We start from the raw sequence: 14,500 nt of genomic DNA on the forward strand, positions 1-14,500 counted from the left end.
TGAGGATTTAGAAATATCCTAGAATGGTGGAAAATTTTTATAGGAATATATAAATTGGAACAAATGAAGTTAGGAGTCGAAATCATAAAATTTCAACCCTTAGTGAGCAAATAAGCTACAACTAAAGGACCGAACCAACCTGGAATTTCAGACTAACTACCATGCAGCCAAGGAACAAGCTATTAGAATTTCATAAAACAAAACCGAGAGAGGAATATACTTGAGAAATTGGAACCGAATAGAAGCCAGACAACCATTTGCTAGTCTAAGCGGTGGAAGGGTAGAAATTGGCTGAGATTGGGGCTGTGAATAACACCTATTAAGACAGCTGTCAGGGAGAAAAACTACCAACCTTGCTATGTAAGCAGTGACTGAAAGAGTGCAGCTAAGAGAAACCATTTGTTAGGGATACCTGGGCGGTGGCTGAGAGCAAAACAAAACTACAGTCCCTCTCTTTATCAAGCTAACATCGAGAGAAAAACAGAGAGAGTGAGGAAGTGAGAGCAAGAGCATAGCTAGCTTTATCACCAAACAACCAAAGATAAGGAAGATACAGCAAGGAAGGCAGGAGAAGCTGGAATTAGGACTGAGGAACCGAGACAGAAAATTAAGCAGCCTGCAACAACGAACCTTAAGGGGGAAAAGGTAACACTCTCCATAACAACTCACTGTTTAGATAGTATAATTGGTTAAACATGAGATATAAGTTGAGCTTAGCTAGAAATTTAGCTTCTGGTTCAAGAAAGTGTTGTGCAGAAACTGTGAAATTGCAGAAACTGAGCTTCGACTGAAGAAAGAAATTCTGATTTGAAACTTAAAGGTTTATTGACTGAACAGTATGTGAACTCAGTGATGACCGACTGAAATTGCAGGTTGTTGGCGAAGGAAAATGGAAGAATGTTGTAGTAAATGTATGAAAATGCTTGTTTCTGGTATAAGGTGAAATTTAACTACAGGAACTTGTGAAAATGGGAACTATGAGCATGAAAGAAATCTGATGCAGGCTGCTATGCATTAGATTTTGCAGCCTGGTGCAGACATGGGATTTGATTTAGTTTTCTCATGGAATCTGGTCATAAACTCCTATGTTTAGCTTAGGATAACCTGTAGCTGGCCAAATAACCTCTGCTTGAGTGATTGAGACCTAAAACTGAAGAGGAAAAGATGAGGAAATATCCAGTGATAAACTCCTGCTTTGCTAGAAATTATTGACTGCAACCGAGGGGGAAAAGCTGGAAACTCTGGCTATCCTCTGCAAACTTTGGCCCCTAAACGAGTTTATAGAGTTGTAACATGTCAGAAAGTTTCATAACTCCATTCGGTAAGACAGAAACAAGTGTAAATTAGAATGTATAATGAAGGAAGCTGAATGTAAGTTATTGCAAGTAAGTTGGCCAAGGAAATGAAGCACAATGTGCAGCTTGTTACTTGAACAATTGGAAACACTTACTAGCAAACACATGAAATATGTATGATCTCTTGTCACGATTGAAAGGTACCCTGAAACTAGTAAACTTAGGAAAAGTCTAGCTAAATTTGGCAAAAAGGAAATGCAACCTGCTGTGAAACTGAGAGGGAGGAAATCAACTTTGATCAGATTTTCTTTCAATTTCTAACCCTGTAAACTTCCACAGATGATAACTAAGGCTGCTCTGTGATTAGTAATCATGTTTGGCACCATAAGTTAGGGTTAAACCGAAGCAATTAGGGAGTAAAAGCTGCAAATTAAGCTGCTACATTGTTAGAAAAACTAACAACTAATGCAAATAATGCTGACAGACTTTGTGAATAACGTTTGATTGAATGAGTTACTGGAACTAGGTGTGACTTGCCTTGGCTTATGCTGGACCGAAAGTACATTAAAGTACTTAAAGATGTAAGCAAGTAAAAGAATGAAGTTTTGTTGAAAATCTGAAGTAATATTGCTGGAATTTTGGTTTGTTGGCTGAAATGGTAATTAGTTAAGCCTTCTATGATGTTTTTGGAAACTCTAAGGTAACTAGCTGTAGCTATATACATTAAACAGCTTCTAACCACTTAATCTTGTCTTCATAAGCATTTTAAAGACTTTAGAACTTGAGGGGGCTGGTGTAGTGAAACCAAATCTAAACTACAAACAACTTAGAATCTGGTTTAGCTTAAATGGAACAAATGAAAAGTTCACTTGCTTTAATTCTTGAATATTGAATAGAGAATGGTTTAATCTTGGTTTAAACCTCTTACAAGACTTTAAACTTGGAATATATGTATATTTCTTTAGATTAAAATGATAAAGTTGATAAGTCGACATAAAATGTAAGATAGGTGTTGGATATATTATATCTTGTATTTTAAAGCCAAAACTTGACTTTAATAAGTTTAAATTATAAGGTCACAAATGATAAGTGATTATCTACTAATTGTATCTTCATTTTAGAATTATAAATTTATCTCTGTAGACACCAAATTTTTGGTGTTTTATTATTTATTTATTTACTATTCGTTTTTTATTTGTTCTATTTTTATTTGTCACAATTAGTTTTATTTACTTTTAGTTTTAGTTATTTTAGCCATTTTAGCGTAGAATTTCTCAAAGGAAAAAAGAAAAGCGTTCAAAAAATATGTTTTAGTTGTTTTAGATTTAGTTTCATTATTTAAAAATGAAAATGAAAAAAAAGGAAAATGGAATTTGCATTTTGTTGTTTCTAGTTTATTTATTCTTTATCCAATGTTAATTGTTTTGTTATTTCTTTTTATTATTATTAATTTTGTTTTAATTAATCTAAAAAAATCAAAAAAAAATCAAAAAAAATCAAAAAAAATCAAAAAAAATCACAATTCTATTTCTGCCGAATCCATTTCCACTTCACATTCTAGTATTTTCTATCCTTAGTGCCGGTTTATATCACCACGACCTCGCACCACCAATTCCATTTTTTTTTTCCTCGGCATCAATACATCCCAAAACCACAACAAGATTTTCCATCTGCCTCGTGATCATCGACAGGGAGAGAGAGAGAGTGAGCTGCAATCAGCAAGCCATGAGGACGAGAGGAAACCAGAGAAAGGGTGGAGTGAGTTGCGGCCTTGAGCTGTCCGAGAGAGGGTGAGAGCAAGAGGAGAAACCGCGGCTGCAAAATTTCCTGGTTCTGTCCGAAAGCTAGAGTGAAGCCAGGGAGAAACCGTGAGCAAGTTTCACCATTCTGCACTTCCATTTCTACCAGCTGCAATCAAGTTTCCCAGCCGCAACCACCACCAGTTCCATCATCTGCCACAGCCCAAGTAAACCTGTATTTCAGCCGTGCGTGAGAGCCGAGAGGAAGAAAAATTTTCAGACTTTCTGTGCAAGAGCTTAGCTTGCTGTGAGGTAATTTCTGGACTTTTTAGGTTGATTACTAGTGGAGGAAACTATATGCGAGTTGCATGTGAGGCTTGTACAGTCGGTGGATAGAAATCAAGCCATTAGGAAATTTCTGTTTTGGCTAAGTGTTGCTGCCGAGAAACTGATGAGAGAACGCAGCTGTATTTCTGTTTTTCTAGGACAATCTGAGCACCTAAGTGTACTTAGCCGAATGAAATTGTGATGATTAAGACCATGCATGTTAAATTGTGCATTCGGATGATGTTATGAAGCATGCAGAAATTCTGTTTTGGCTAAATGTCTCTGCCGATGAACTAATTTGGGACATGTAATTTTAATTCTGACTCCATGTGATAATCTGAGCTTAATTGAGGATCCAATTTGATAGATAACCTTTTTATTTGGTGTTGCATGTGAACCTTATGGCCAGGAATCTGATTGCATGGCTGGAATTTTTTTTATTAGAAGTTGTTGGACTGCTAAACACTTTTCCAGCTTAGCCGATGGAGTTGTTTTGGGAGTTGTATGGGTATTTTAGAATGAGATTTGCTGGAAAGTGTTTGATTCTCACTGGGTTGTGTGTTTAGCTAACTAAATGCTGGATGATTAAGCCCTGCATGAGATTAATTAGCTGTGTGTAAACCAGAAATTTGAATGAAACAAGAAAAAAAAATCTGCTGCATGCATGTCATCCGTAAATAGTTGAACAAATTCTGGAATTTTGGATACATTTTGTTGGTGACCGACCCTGTTTTGAACTGGAATTGATAATGACTTCATTTATTAGTCTTGCATGTTAGTTTTGGGTACATAATTTAGTGTTTCAGCCGAGGAAATTCGGTTTAAAGATGGACTAAAGCTGCTGGAATTTTTCCAGTGTAGCCGAGTGAAGAAGAAAAGAATTTTCCAGTTTGTTTTTGCGAATTCTGGGTTCTTATTCATGTTTGGGGGGCAAATTCCTTGTATTTGGTCTGTAAATGACAAATTGGTAGAACTGATTTGAGTGTTTGCATGCAAAGATGGCTGAGCTAAGATAAAAGGAGTAAAAAGCTGCTGCATCTTTTTGTCTTTTTGTTTTCTTTTCCATGGCTGTTTAAGGGACCCTTACGTTTAAATTGCTTGTTAAATCTGGTTTTAAGGAGAAGGAATGGAATGATTTGATGTTAAGTTTACGTTTGAGTCCTTAAAACACTTGAGCTATGATTAAACACCATGCTGAAAAATATTTGATCACGGTTGTGATTAAGAAGCTTGAGCTTGAGAAGAAAGTGCAGCAGTCTTCGGTTGCTAGAGTATGTGAAGTAATTGCAGAAACTTGTTTCATGGCTATTGCATAGAACTTGCATGTTTTTTCCTTCTAAGTTTTCTACCTGTTGAGGCGATGGTAATGACATAGTTTGCAGCTTAGTTAAAGCTATGTATGTGAACTTGAAATCTGATTTTTTGGAAAATAAGATGTGAGTTTGAGTTGGGTTTCGTTTGAGCAAGCATGAGAGAAAATATTGCAGAAACTCACTTTGAATTTGATTTACTTGCTTGTTTGGTTGTTAGATTCATGCTTTAATGTTTTGGTTAGAAGATTTTTCGATCAAAATGGTGTTAAGGTTGAGAAAATGAAAGTCACGGTTGTCTTCTGGGTTGCCGAAAGCTTTCAGCAGAAATTTCTGCTGCAGAATGTTGTTTCTCATGTTGATTTTCACGTAGCTTGCATGAAAACTGCATGAATTAATTTCTGAAAATTGCACTTTGATCCCCAAGTCTCCCCTTGTTCCACTATGGCCCAATTACATTCCATGTTCTTGCAATTAGGTCCTAAGATATTTGCATTTGAATCATTATTTGCCTTTTCTTTTGCCCTTGAACCCTGGAAGTTCCTAAAAGTGTTTGTTTAAGCTTGAATGCTTGGCTAGTGTTCATAATTGAATCTTTGGTAACATTAATGTTTCAATTCAATTACTTGCTTGACTTCATTGGTTACCATGTTTTGCTAAGGTGATACTTAAGGCAAGAGTTTAAGAACTTTGTGTTCAAATGAGCTTGTGTTCGCCTTTCTTTTTGAATTTTCTGAAATAATTTGGCTTTGGCCTTTTCTTGCTCTTGGAATTTCAAAGTTTCTAAGATGTTCCCATTGGCTTTGAATGGTTGATTAATGCTTGCATTTGGGTCCTCGGTGGATCCCTTTATTGGAAAACTATGTATTGTTTGATTTCATTTAAATTGCAATTAGGGGAGATTTAGTGACTTTGTGTTACTTTACTATTTGAGGTACCTTGACCTTTTTATTGTTTTGAAGCCATTTTTCTTTCATTTGGTCATCACTCGAAGGGGGCGGTATATTTTCTTTATCCCTTTTTGTGTCTCTCCTATGTGAACCAACATGCTACGTGAGAAATACATGTCTACTTTGCTTTCTTAGCCTTTCCTTAATTTCTTTTATTTATGTCATTTACTCTTGCTTTTCATTAAGTTATTCTTTTAATGGGGTATGTGTACACCTCTTGGCTTGTAATAGATAGGGCTTGGAGGAGCATTCAATGAAGACCTATCGAAGTCATGTGCCTAGCTAGCAAATGTAATAGTTAAGGCTTTAATTGTCTTATGTGTCTTGCATGCTTAGTTACTACGTGTTAATTTGCTTTGTTAGGGCCTTGCATCTAGTCGAGCATGCTAAATGTTATGTGCTATGTGTTTATAAGTGTTTGGCATGTCTACTCGCTTTCCATAGCCTGAATGAATGTGATGAATGAATGTACGTTTCCACTAGTCCAACGCTAGTCGGAATTCATAGAATGGGCTAGTCCAACGCTAGACCCTTAGGGATTTCCCCTCGTTAGTACATGTTTGCATGTTCACTACATTTCATGCATTTTTTTAGTTTTTATGGCATTTGGCATGTCCCTCTAACCTTTTCCCTTTCATTTTAGGCCTTTGCATTTCATGCTAGTTATAGGGTCCATTTGCCTGAGAAACCCCTTGGGTAAGGGAAACGAGCGAGTGTGGCTTCAAAATAGCCTTAGCATGCTAGTTCTCCCTTCTAATCAAAGGGAAAATTGAGATCACGAAATTAGAGGTCATTCCCGTACTCGACCTGATGCATCCCTCTAGGATCATGCACTTTCATATCATTTTCTCATTATTTTCCTCACTAATTATATATTGTAATTCACATGCCATATTCACACACTTCTTTTCCTTCTTTACTTTCTACCTCACACTTTGCACCCATTTATACCTATATATTTATATTTTCATCCATTTGCACACTAACACTTATATTTTCATCCATTTGCACACAAACACTTTTTCTCAAATTGCACACATGCACTTTTCTACACCTTGCACACTTACACTCTTATTAGAGTCCTCATTTGCATCATTCATGATTTTCTATGAGGACTTTCCTTATTGGCCGTCACGACTCGTGTGAATGGGACCAAAAGCCTCATAAGAAACATTTCTTAGATTTAGGATTGCATTTCTCATTCATTAGTCAAATCCAATTTGCAATACATACTTTGGGTAGAAAATATAGGAAAATAAGGGTTAAATCACGCAACTAGCCTTGGCTAGGTCGAAGGGGTGCCTTGGATTTTTATCCTTGCCTTCCCCTTCGTCAAATGTGACTCCCGAACCTTTGTCTTTGTTTTACGTGGACTAGGAGTCGTTTAAAAAGGGTTTCTTACTTTTTCCTATTTTACTTTAAACAATTCAATTTTTTGGGTGACTTGGTACACCCTAACTCTATACCAAGTGGCGACTCCATTTTTTATATAAAAACCCTTTTTAAACTATTTTTTTGGGTCAAATCGTCGCATTTTCAAAAGTCCCATTTAGACCCATTTTTGTTTTTATCAACAAAATTCATTTTTCCCAAATCCATATTTTTTCATCAAAAGAATTCATTTTTTTAAAATCAATAAAATTCAACAAAAAACAATTATTTTATTTTTTCCAAAAAAAGTGGGGCGCGACAATCTCAGGCGGTAGCTGTAAGCCAGAAAGCAAACCCGAGACTCGAGAGTAATTTATTTGGAATTTGGTGAGTGTTTCCGGATTTGTGTGCTTAACTGTTTATGTTTAACTGATTGTGTTTACTTAAGTGAAATTATGTGATAAATGTGCTTATTATGGAATATTGCTAGTGATTCATTGTAAAGTGTATCTCAATTGTTCCTCGCCTTCTAAGTCGGGGGTGTACTTTACGCACTCGATTTAGTTGAGTTTGAAGGTTAATAATTGACCAAATGTTACTGTAAGGTTAATAATTGACCAAATGTTACTGTAAGTGTGCATGAATGTAAGTCGCATGTGTACTTTACCGCATCGGCTGAACTGGGCCCCAAAACCCTTTGTTCAACGAACTATTCGAGCCAGCAAAGGGCTTGGTCGGATAGGACGGAAGCTTTGGGTAAATGTTTCGGTATACTCGAGTATTATCTTGAAGTTAGGAGATTATTGAACTGATTATTGAATGTAGGGAATTGTTTATTGTTTTGGAGGACATAAGGAGGGGAATTGGCGGAGTGTGCAATGATATTGAAATGAATGTACAATGATATTGAAATGAGTGTGCAATGATATTGAAATGACTCCCAAGAGGAGTTTGTATCCTTTTGAAAGTGGCTCTAATGCGAGCACCGTATCCTTTTAAAAGTGATTGCTCAGTGACGTGCTCTCTAATTCATTCAGTGAAGTGTTCCTTAGTTGTTTAATTGTATTACTTGCTTACTTTTACTGATTTAAGTGTTTATTGAATGTTACTTGTTCGGCAAACCTCACTGAGTTTTAGCTCAGCCTTGTAGTTTGTTTTCCTTACAGGAGTTGGTGGTCGAGAAACGAATAAGGGAGCTTAGCGAGTTAACATGAAGTCTTTTGAAATTGTAAATTATCTAGTATCATACCACGGCTGAAGTTTTGTATTAAACTTGGCATTGTAAAAGATTTAAACGTGTGGTTTTAGTATACCACAATGTTATCTCTGAAGTTAATGTAAGATTAATGAGAGTTTATCATGTGACAGCCCCACCTCCCCCTAGGGCGAACCAGAGGGTTCGGCGAGCCGCCTGCCCAGCTCTCGCCGGGACTCAGTCGTTCACTACAATCCTCAAATGAATTACAAGAATAAACCTCAAATATTACAATATAAATCTCCAATATACATCAAATTCTCCAAAAATTACATGTCATAAGCGAAACGTCCACGCTTCCACTGCGCCACTCTGATCCATGATCCCAATTATTATAAAGGAGGAATTCCACAACAATAAAATCACAACAAGCCTTCCTTCGCCACGAGCCCTGTGGAGGGGAATAAAATATTTTTGGGGTGAGCTAGAAGCTCAGTGAGTAACCAGTAAAATCAGTAATCAAATCGGTTTAACAATAGTTCATTTCAATGATGTCATAAATCAAATGATAAATCCAGAAACAATTACAACATGTACAAAACATTAAATTTGGAGTATCAATAATTCAAGAAACATTTACAATGGAAAGCGATAGTAACATTCATGAAAAGGATACGGGTGGCTCCCAAGCCAACTTTTTTGTCGAGTTTGATCACTGGTTGACCTTTAAGATCCTGAGCTACACAGCTCACTTCTCTTGCCCAAGTCACGAGCAATAAATGCTCTAAAATATTTTTCAAGCAATAAATGCTCTGGTTCAAGCAATAAATGCTCTCAAGCAATAAATGCTCTCAAGCAATGCTCTGGTTCAAGCAATAAATGCTCTGGTTCAAGCAATAAATGCTCTCAAGCAATAAATGCTCTGGTTCAAGCAATAAATGCTCTGGTTCAAGCAATAAATGCTCTCAAGCAATAAATGCTCTGCAAATATTCACAAGCCATGAATGCTCTATAACAAATCATAAAAATCATATTTCACAGGTATTAATAGCAACTAATGGGGTTTAGATCGAGTGCGATAAAGTACACCCTCGCCTAAGTGCCCATTCATAGTAAACTCATTTTCGTATTGAGTTACACGGAAATCCTGATCACTCACATGCAAGCACGCATGATATGCAAGAAAACAGTTCAAAAGTAACTTTGGAAACAGTTCAAAAGTAAATAATGCAAGAAACGTTTCACAAGTACTTTGGAAATAGTTTAGGGTCACTCACCTCCATGGCTCAGAAATCATCCATCATATAACATTGCCTTGCTCAAATCCAAGCCTTAGATCACAAACTTAATGCAAACAAGTCCCTTCAAAGTTCGGACAGCACTTCCCCTAAATTTGCTAACTTTTCCGACCATCATGGCTTCATTATATCCTCAGCCAGTCCCAAAGGTACACACACAACAACAAGTTCATCCAATAGCCATTCAGCAAGCTCCAAGTAGTACTAGTACAAGTCAAGTTAGGGAAAAGTCCGGAAATGAAAGTCAAGCTCAAAACCAGAAAAACAGTTTTGGACGTCATTTTGCGGTAATGGTACCAAAGGCGCTACGATTGTCGGATGAAGGTACAAGACCCACCGTTTCGAAGCTAAGAGATAGGGCTACAATATTACAGAAGGTCACTCAACCCAGTTTCGAGTGTAACCAGGTCAAAAATGCAAGAAACTACACCAGAACCGGAAAAACAGATTCACAGAACGCATTCTAGCGGAAACATCATAAATCAGGCTATCCAAGTCCAAATCCAGAAATTCCAAAGCCATCCGAAAGATTAGAAACAGGGCTACATTTCATCAGAAGGCCTCAACAACCAATTCGGAAGCAATGCCAGCCAAAACAACCAATTACAGACGCAATTCTTACATTCGGGTAAAACCAGGACAGCAATAGTAATTTCGACTTTTCTCATTCTACACTACTCCGATTGATCTGAAGTTTTGTAGGCACCTCAAAAATGTCATTCCCTACAACTTTCATGTTTTAAGCCAAGGCCAAATCATGCATTTTCATGGTCAAAAATGGAAAACTACACGAAAACAGAATTCTGGGCGCGAAACAGGTTTCATGGACAGTCAATGGTATTTCGGTCATTTCACATGCTACAGTGGTCGAATCAAGTTGAAAATTTTCAGGCAACTAGTTTATACCCTTGGCTACAACTTTCATGTTTTGGGAAAAATCTAATTCGGTAAGGATCATGGTGAAAAGTCACGATTAGATTGGGTGAAAAGACAACCCTGTTCACTGAACTCCTACCTAGACCAGTCTGGGTATTTCCGTCTTATCTCAGGTTACCCAGCTCAGATTGGGATGAAAATTTACAGGCAACTAGAAAACATCATTCTCTACAACTTTCATGTTTTGTGCTAAGGCCAATTCGGCCTCTAACTAGGTGCTACAGTGCCGAGCAGAATTGGGGAAAAATGAAACCCTAACTGGAAATTTTTGCATTCAAGCCAGAAATTTTCCACTAAAACACCTCTTTAGCTATCACAAGTCATTAATTTAACATAATCAAGAACAAAGGAAAGATGGCTAGACATGATACCTTCAAATATCAAGAAAGGTGATGACTTAGGGATTTTTCTTTCAAAACAACTCCACCAAGAGCTTCAATCTTCCTTAGCTAGCAAGTTTTATGGAGTGGGTTGCAATTTAATCGGTTGGAACTCAAGATTTGGACAAGAAATTGAAGTGGAAGATGATGGATTTTCTCTCTCTTTTCTGTCAAAATTTCGTCCAAGACAAGCTAAAATGGAGAGAAATTGGGTCCAAATTGGTTTTAGTAAAGTTAGAAAAGTCTTGGTCAAATGTCAAGGTCCAATGGTTTTGTAACAAATGGTCCTTTAGGGTTTTAATCTTATCTTTTTGTCTCTCCAACTCTCATCCATCTAAGTAACATCTAATTATCTCTTAGCACCTTGTAAAATAATCACAGTATCCCAAACTTACACTAATTGGCCGAATTTTTCCGAACTTTCCGCACTAGCGGGTCCCACGTCCGATATATGCTCTTAATTTCTCAAAAACTATCCGATACTAGAAAAATCATCTAAAAACTATATTTACTCATAAAATGCTCTGGGAACATTTTCTAATAAAGAAATTGTCAAAAAGGCGGGCGATCAATAAAATAAACCCTAGAAACTTAGAAAATTTTCGGGTTCTCGCACTCATTCTTTCGGGGCGTCACAATCTCCCCTCCTTAAAAGAATGTCGTCCTCGACATTCCACTTGTACTAATCAGATCAAATATCCCTCAAGAGTCACTCGAGCATTTTCACTCAAGCATTAGGAGTTACTCTAATCCCACTTGTCGGATTTTCATTCCTACAAGGGATCACTTACATTTCAAACCAGACCCACAGTCCGGCATCCTAAACTTCAAGCCTAGGATACTCTACAGAGATCTGAAGCCTAAGCTCTGATACCAACTGTGACAGCCCCACCTCCCCCTAGGGCGAACCAGAGGGTTCGGCGAGCCGCCTGCCCAACTCTCGCCGGGACTCAGTCGTTCACTACAATCCTCAAATGAATTACAAGAATAAACCTCAAATATTACAATATAAATCTCCAATATTCATCAAATTCTCCAAAAATTACATGTCATAAGCGAAGCGTCCACGCTTCCACTGCGCCACTCTGATCCATGATCCCAATTATTATACAGGAGAAATTCCACAACAATAAAATCACAACAAGCCTTCCTTCGCCACGAGCCCTGTGGAGGGGAATAAAATATTTTTGGGGTGAGCTAGAAGCTCAGTGAGTAACCAGTAAAATCAGTAATCAAATCGGTTTAACAATAGTTCATTTCAAATGATAAATCCAGAACCAATAGTTCATTTTAACAATAGTTCATTTTAACAATAGTTCTTATCTTTTTGTCTCTCCAACTCTCATCCATCTAAGTAACATCTAATTATCTCTTAGCACCTTGTAAAATAATCACAGTATCCCAAACTTACACTAATTGGCCGAATTTTTCCGAACTTTCCGCACTAGCGGGTCCCACGTCCGATATATGCTCTTAATTTCTCAAAAACTATCCGATACTAGAAAAATCATCTAAAAACTATATTTACTCATAAAATGCTCTGGGAACATTTTCTAATAAAGAAATTGTCAAAAAGGCGGGCGATCAATAAAATAAACCCTAGAAACTTAGAAAATTTTCGGGTTCTCGCACTCATTCTTTCGGGGCGTCACATATCAAATGTTATCTCTAAAGTTAACATGAAATTAATGAGTCCTGGCGAGAGTCAGACAGACGATCCACTAACTTTTAAGGTACACCCTAGAAGGAGGTAGGGTCGTCACAGATATTCTTACCTCAATTTTAAATTAAAAGGAAAGTAATATTTACGATCTACCTTACTTTTGGTTTCTGAAGGAGAATTCTTTTAGAGAAACTAAAAATGAAATTGGCCAATAAATACTTAAAAGTATAGCTGTCAAACAAATCCATTTAACTAAATTTACCCATACCCGCCCATGAATAGATGGGCATGGGTATCTTAAAATTTTGCATATGGGTATAAATGGTTTGCCCAATAATATCCATTTGGGTATTATTGGGTAATCCATCAAATCCAATTAACCCATTTAGAATTGTCTTCCTACAAACCTCCTCTCTTCCCTCACCTTCTTTTTTTCAAAATTTTCATTTTGTCATGATGTTAACCAATGTTTTGCAAATCGGACCGGACCGGCCGTTCGACCGGTCGAACCGCAAACTAGCCATGCCTCCGGTCCGGTTCAATCACAAAGCCAAAGAATTAATTAAACCGGTCAAGACCCGATTGAACCGGTAAAAATTGGGAGGTTCAACCGGTTTTTATTAAATAGTTATTTTCTAAAGTAAATATTTTAGTTTTATTCAAAATTTTTAATACTAAAATGAATAAAAAATTATTAAACTTTTGAATCGGGGTTGAACCGGTCGAACTATGAACTGGAAGGTTTTCCGGTTTACTCCCCGGTCCGGGTTTAAAAACATTGATGTTAACTACTTTTGTTGTATTATTATTATTATTTATTAGTTTTATCTTATCATTTTATTTTCTCTTAGTTTGTTAACTTACTCATTTTTCACCATTACCAATTTATGGCAAGTTTTAGCCTCTTTTCTTACTTTTCCAAAATGAAATTTTAAATTTACACACAGAAAAATGCTAGAGATTCAAAATTTTTGGATTAAGTTTTTATGTTAACTTTTATAGTACTTAGTTCAAATTTTTATATTTTTATTGTTTAATTATTAAATAGTATGTAATTTTGTGACATATAGTGTGGATGGAAAAAAAATTGACAATTAGGCTTATTGAACATTATAAGTAAATATTTAAAACTAATGATGGATGCAAAGGATAGTATAAATTGATAATTTAGTTTGCAAAAATGAATTTAAATGAATTTACAAAAAGTTAAAATAAATGGGTTATAAATGGGTAATTGGGTTACCGAATTCATTTTTTGACTTACCCATTTATATCCATCTAATTAAATGGGTTGACTCACTTATACCCATTACCCATTTTACCCAATCCAAATCCGTCCAAATCACCCATTTTGACACCTCTACTTAAAAGCAAGAATGTTTACAAGCCTAGATAACCGAAAAACAAAGAGAATATGATAAAACTCCAGCAAATTTACATGTCACTCTCCATAGTATGTGACCTCCCATTGTATGAAACAAACCGGTTTCCTTTATGTGGTTTTGATGTTTTTGTTGCTACTTGAGCTTGAGCTTTAGTACCAGCACACGAGGTACCAATACCACAACTTTTATCGGTCATTAAAATCGTGAATTCATTTTTTCCTTCAAAATAATGTTCCTGCAACGAAGAAAATGATCTTACAAGCTTCCTTATTTGATGGATCTTTTAATTTTTCTTTCGTATCAAAATATCAATCCTATAAATTAACTAGGATTAACAATATATCAATTAGTTCATATTTGTATTATATGCCACGAAGGAATTTATTCTTTTTTTTTTCGACAACGATAACAATTGTATAATCTATTCTTTTCTAATTTACGGGGGAGGGGGAGTCTAAAGAAGTTTTGTGTTAGGGACTAGCCGGCATACAGACTTAACTAAATCAAAAGGATATTTTAGGATCACCCTTGAATTTTTTTCATTGCAGGTGAAATTTGAACCCTACCAAAAGGGTGCTTTGGCACCACAAAGGAATTTGTTCAAGAGTGACACTTTGTGGGTTAACTTACTTTTCGTCCTGCAAGCCAGCC

At 36.4% G+C, this 14,500-nt stretch overlaps 1 long non-coding RNA gene across 2 annotated transcripts; it reads left to right on the forward strand.

Moving 5' to 3' along the window:
• Window positions 1-213: 213 nt before the first annotated feature.
• On the forward strand, window positions 214-8,352 carry LOC113712019 (uncharacterized). Of its 2 annotated transcripts, XR_011821983.1 has the most exons (3): window positions 231-645; window positions 2,987-7,379; window positions 8,159-8,352. It is a non-coding gene; the product is annotated as an uncharacterized lncRNA (long non-coding RNA). The 2 variants fall into 2 exon arrangements; XR_011821982.1 differs by lacking the exon at window positions 8,159-8,352 and having other exon boundaries at window positions 214-645; window positions 2,987-8,028.
• Window positions 8,353-14,500: the final 6,148 nt, after the last annotated feature.

This window comes from Coffea arabica, chromosome 10e, assembly GCF_036785885.1.
Source record: "Coffea arabica cultivar ET-39 chromosome 10e, Coffea Arabica ET-39 HiFi, whole genome shotgun sequence".
Lineage (NCBI taxonomy): Eukaryota > Viridiplantae > Streptophyta > Magnoliopsida > Gentianales > Rubiaceae > Coffea > Coffea arabica.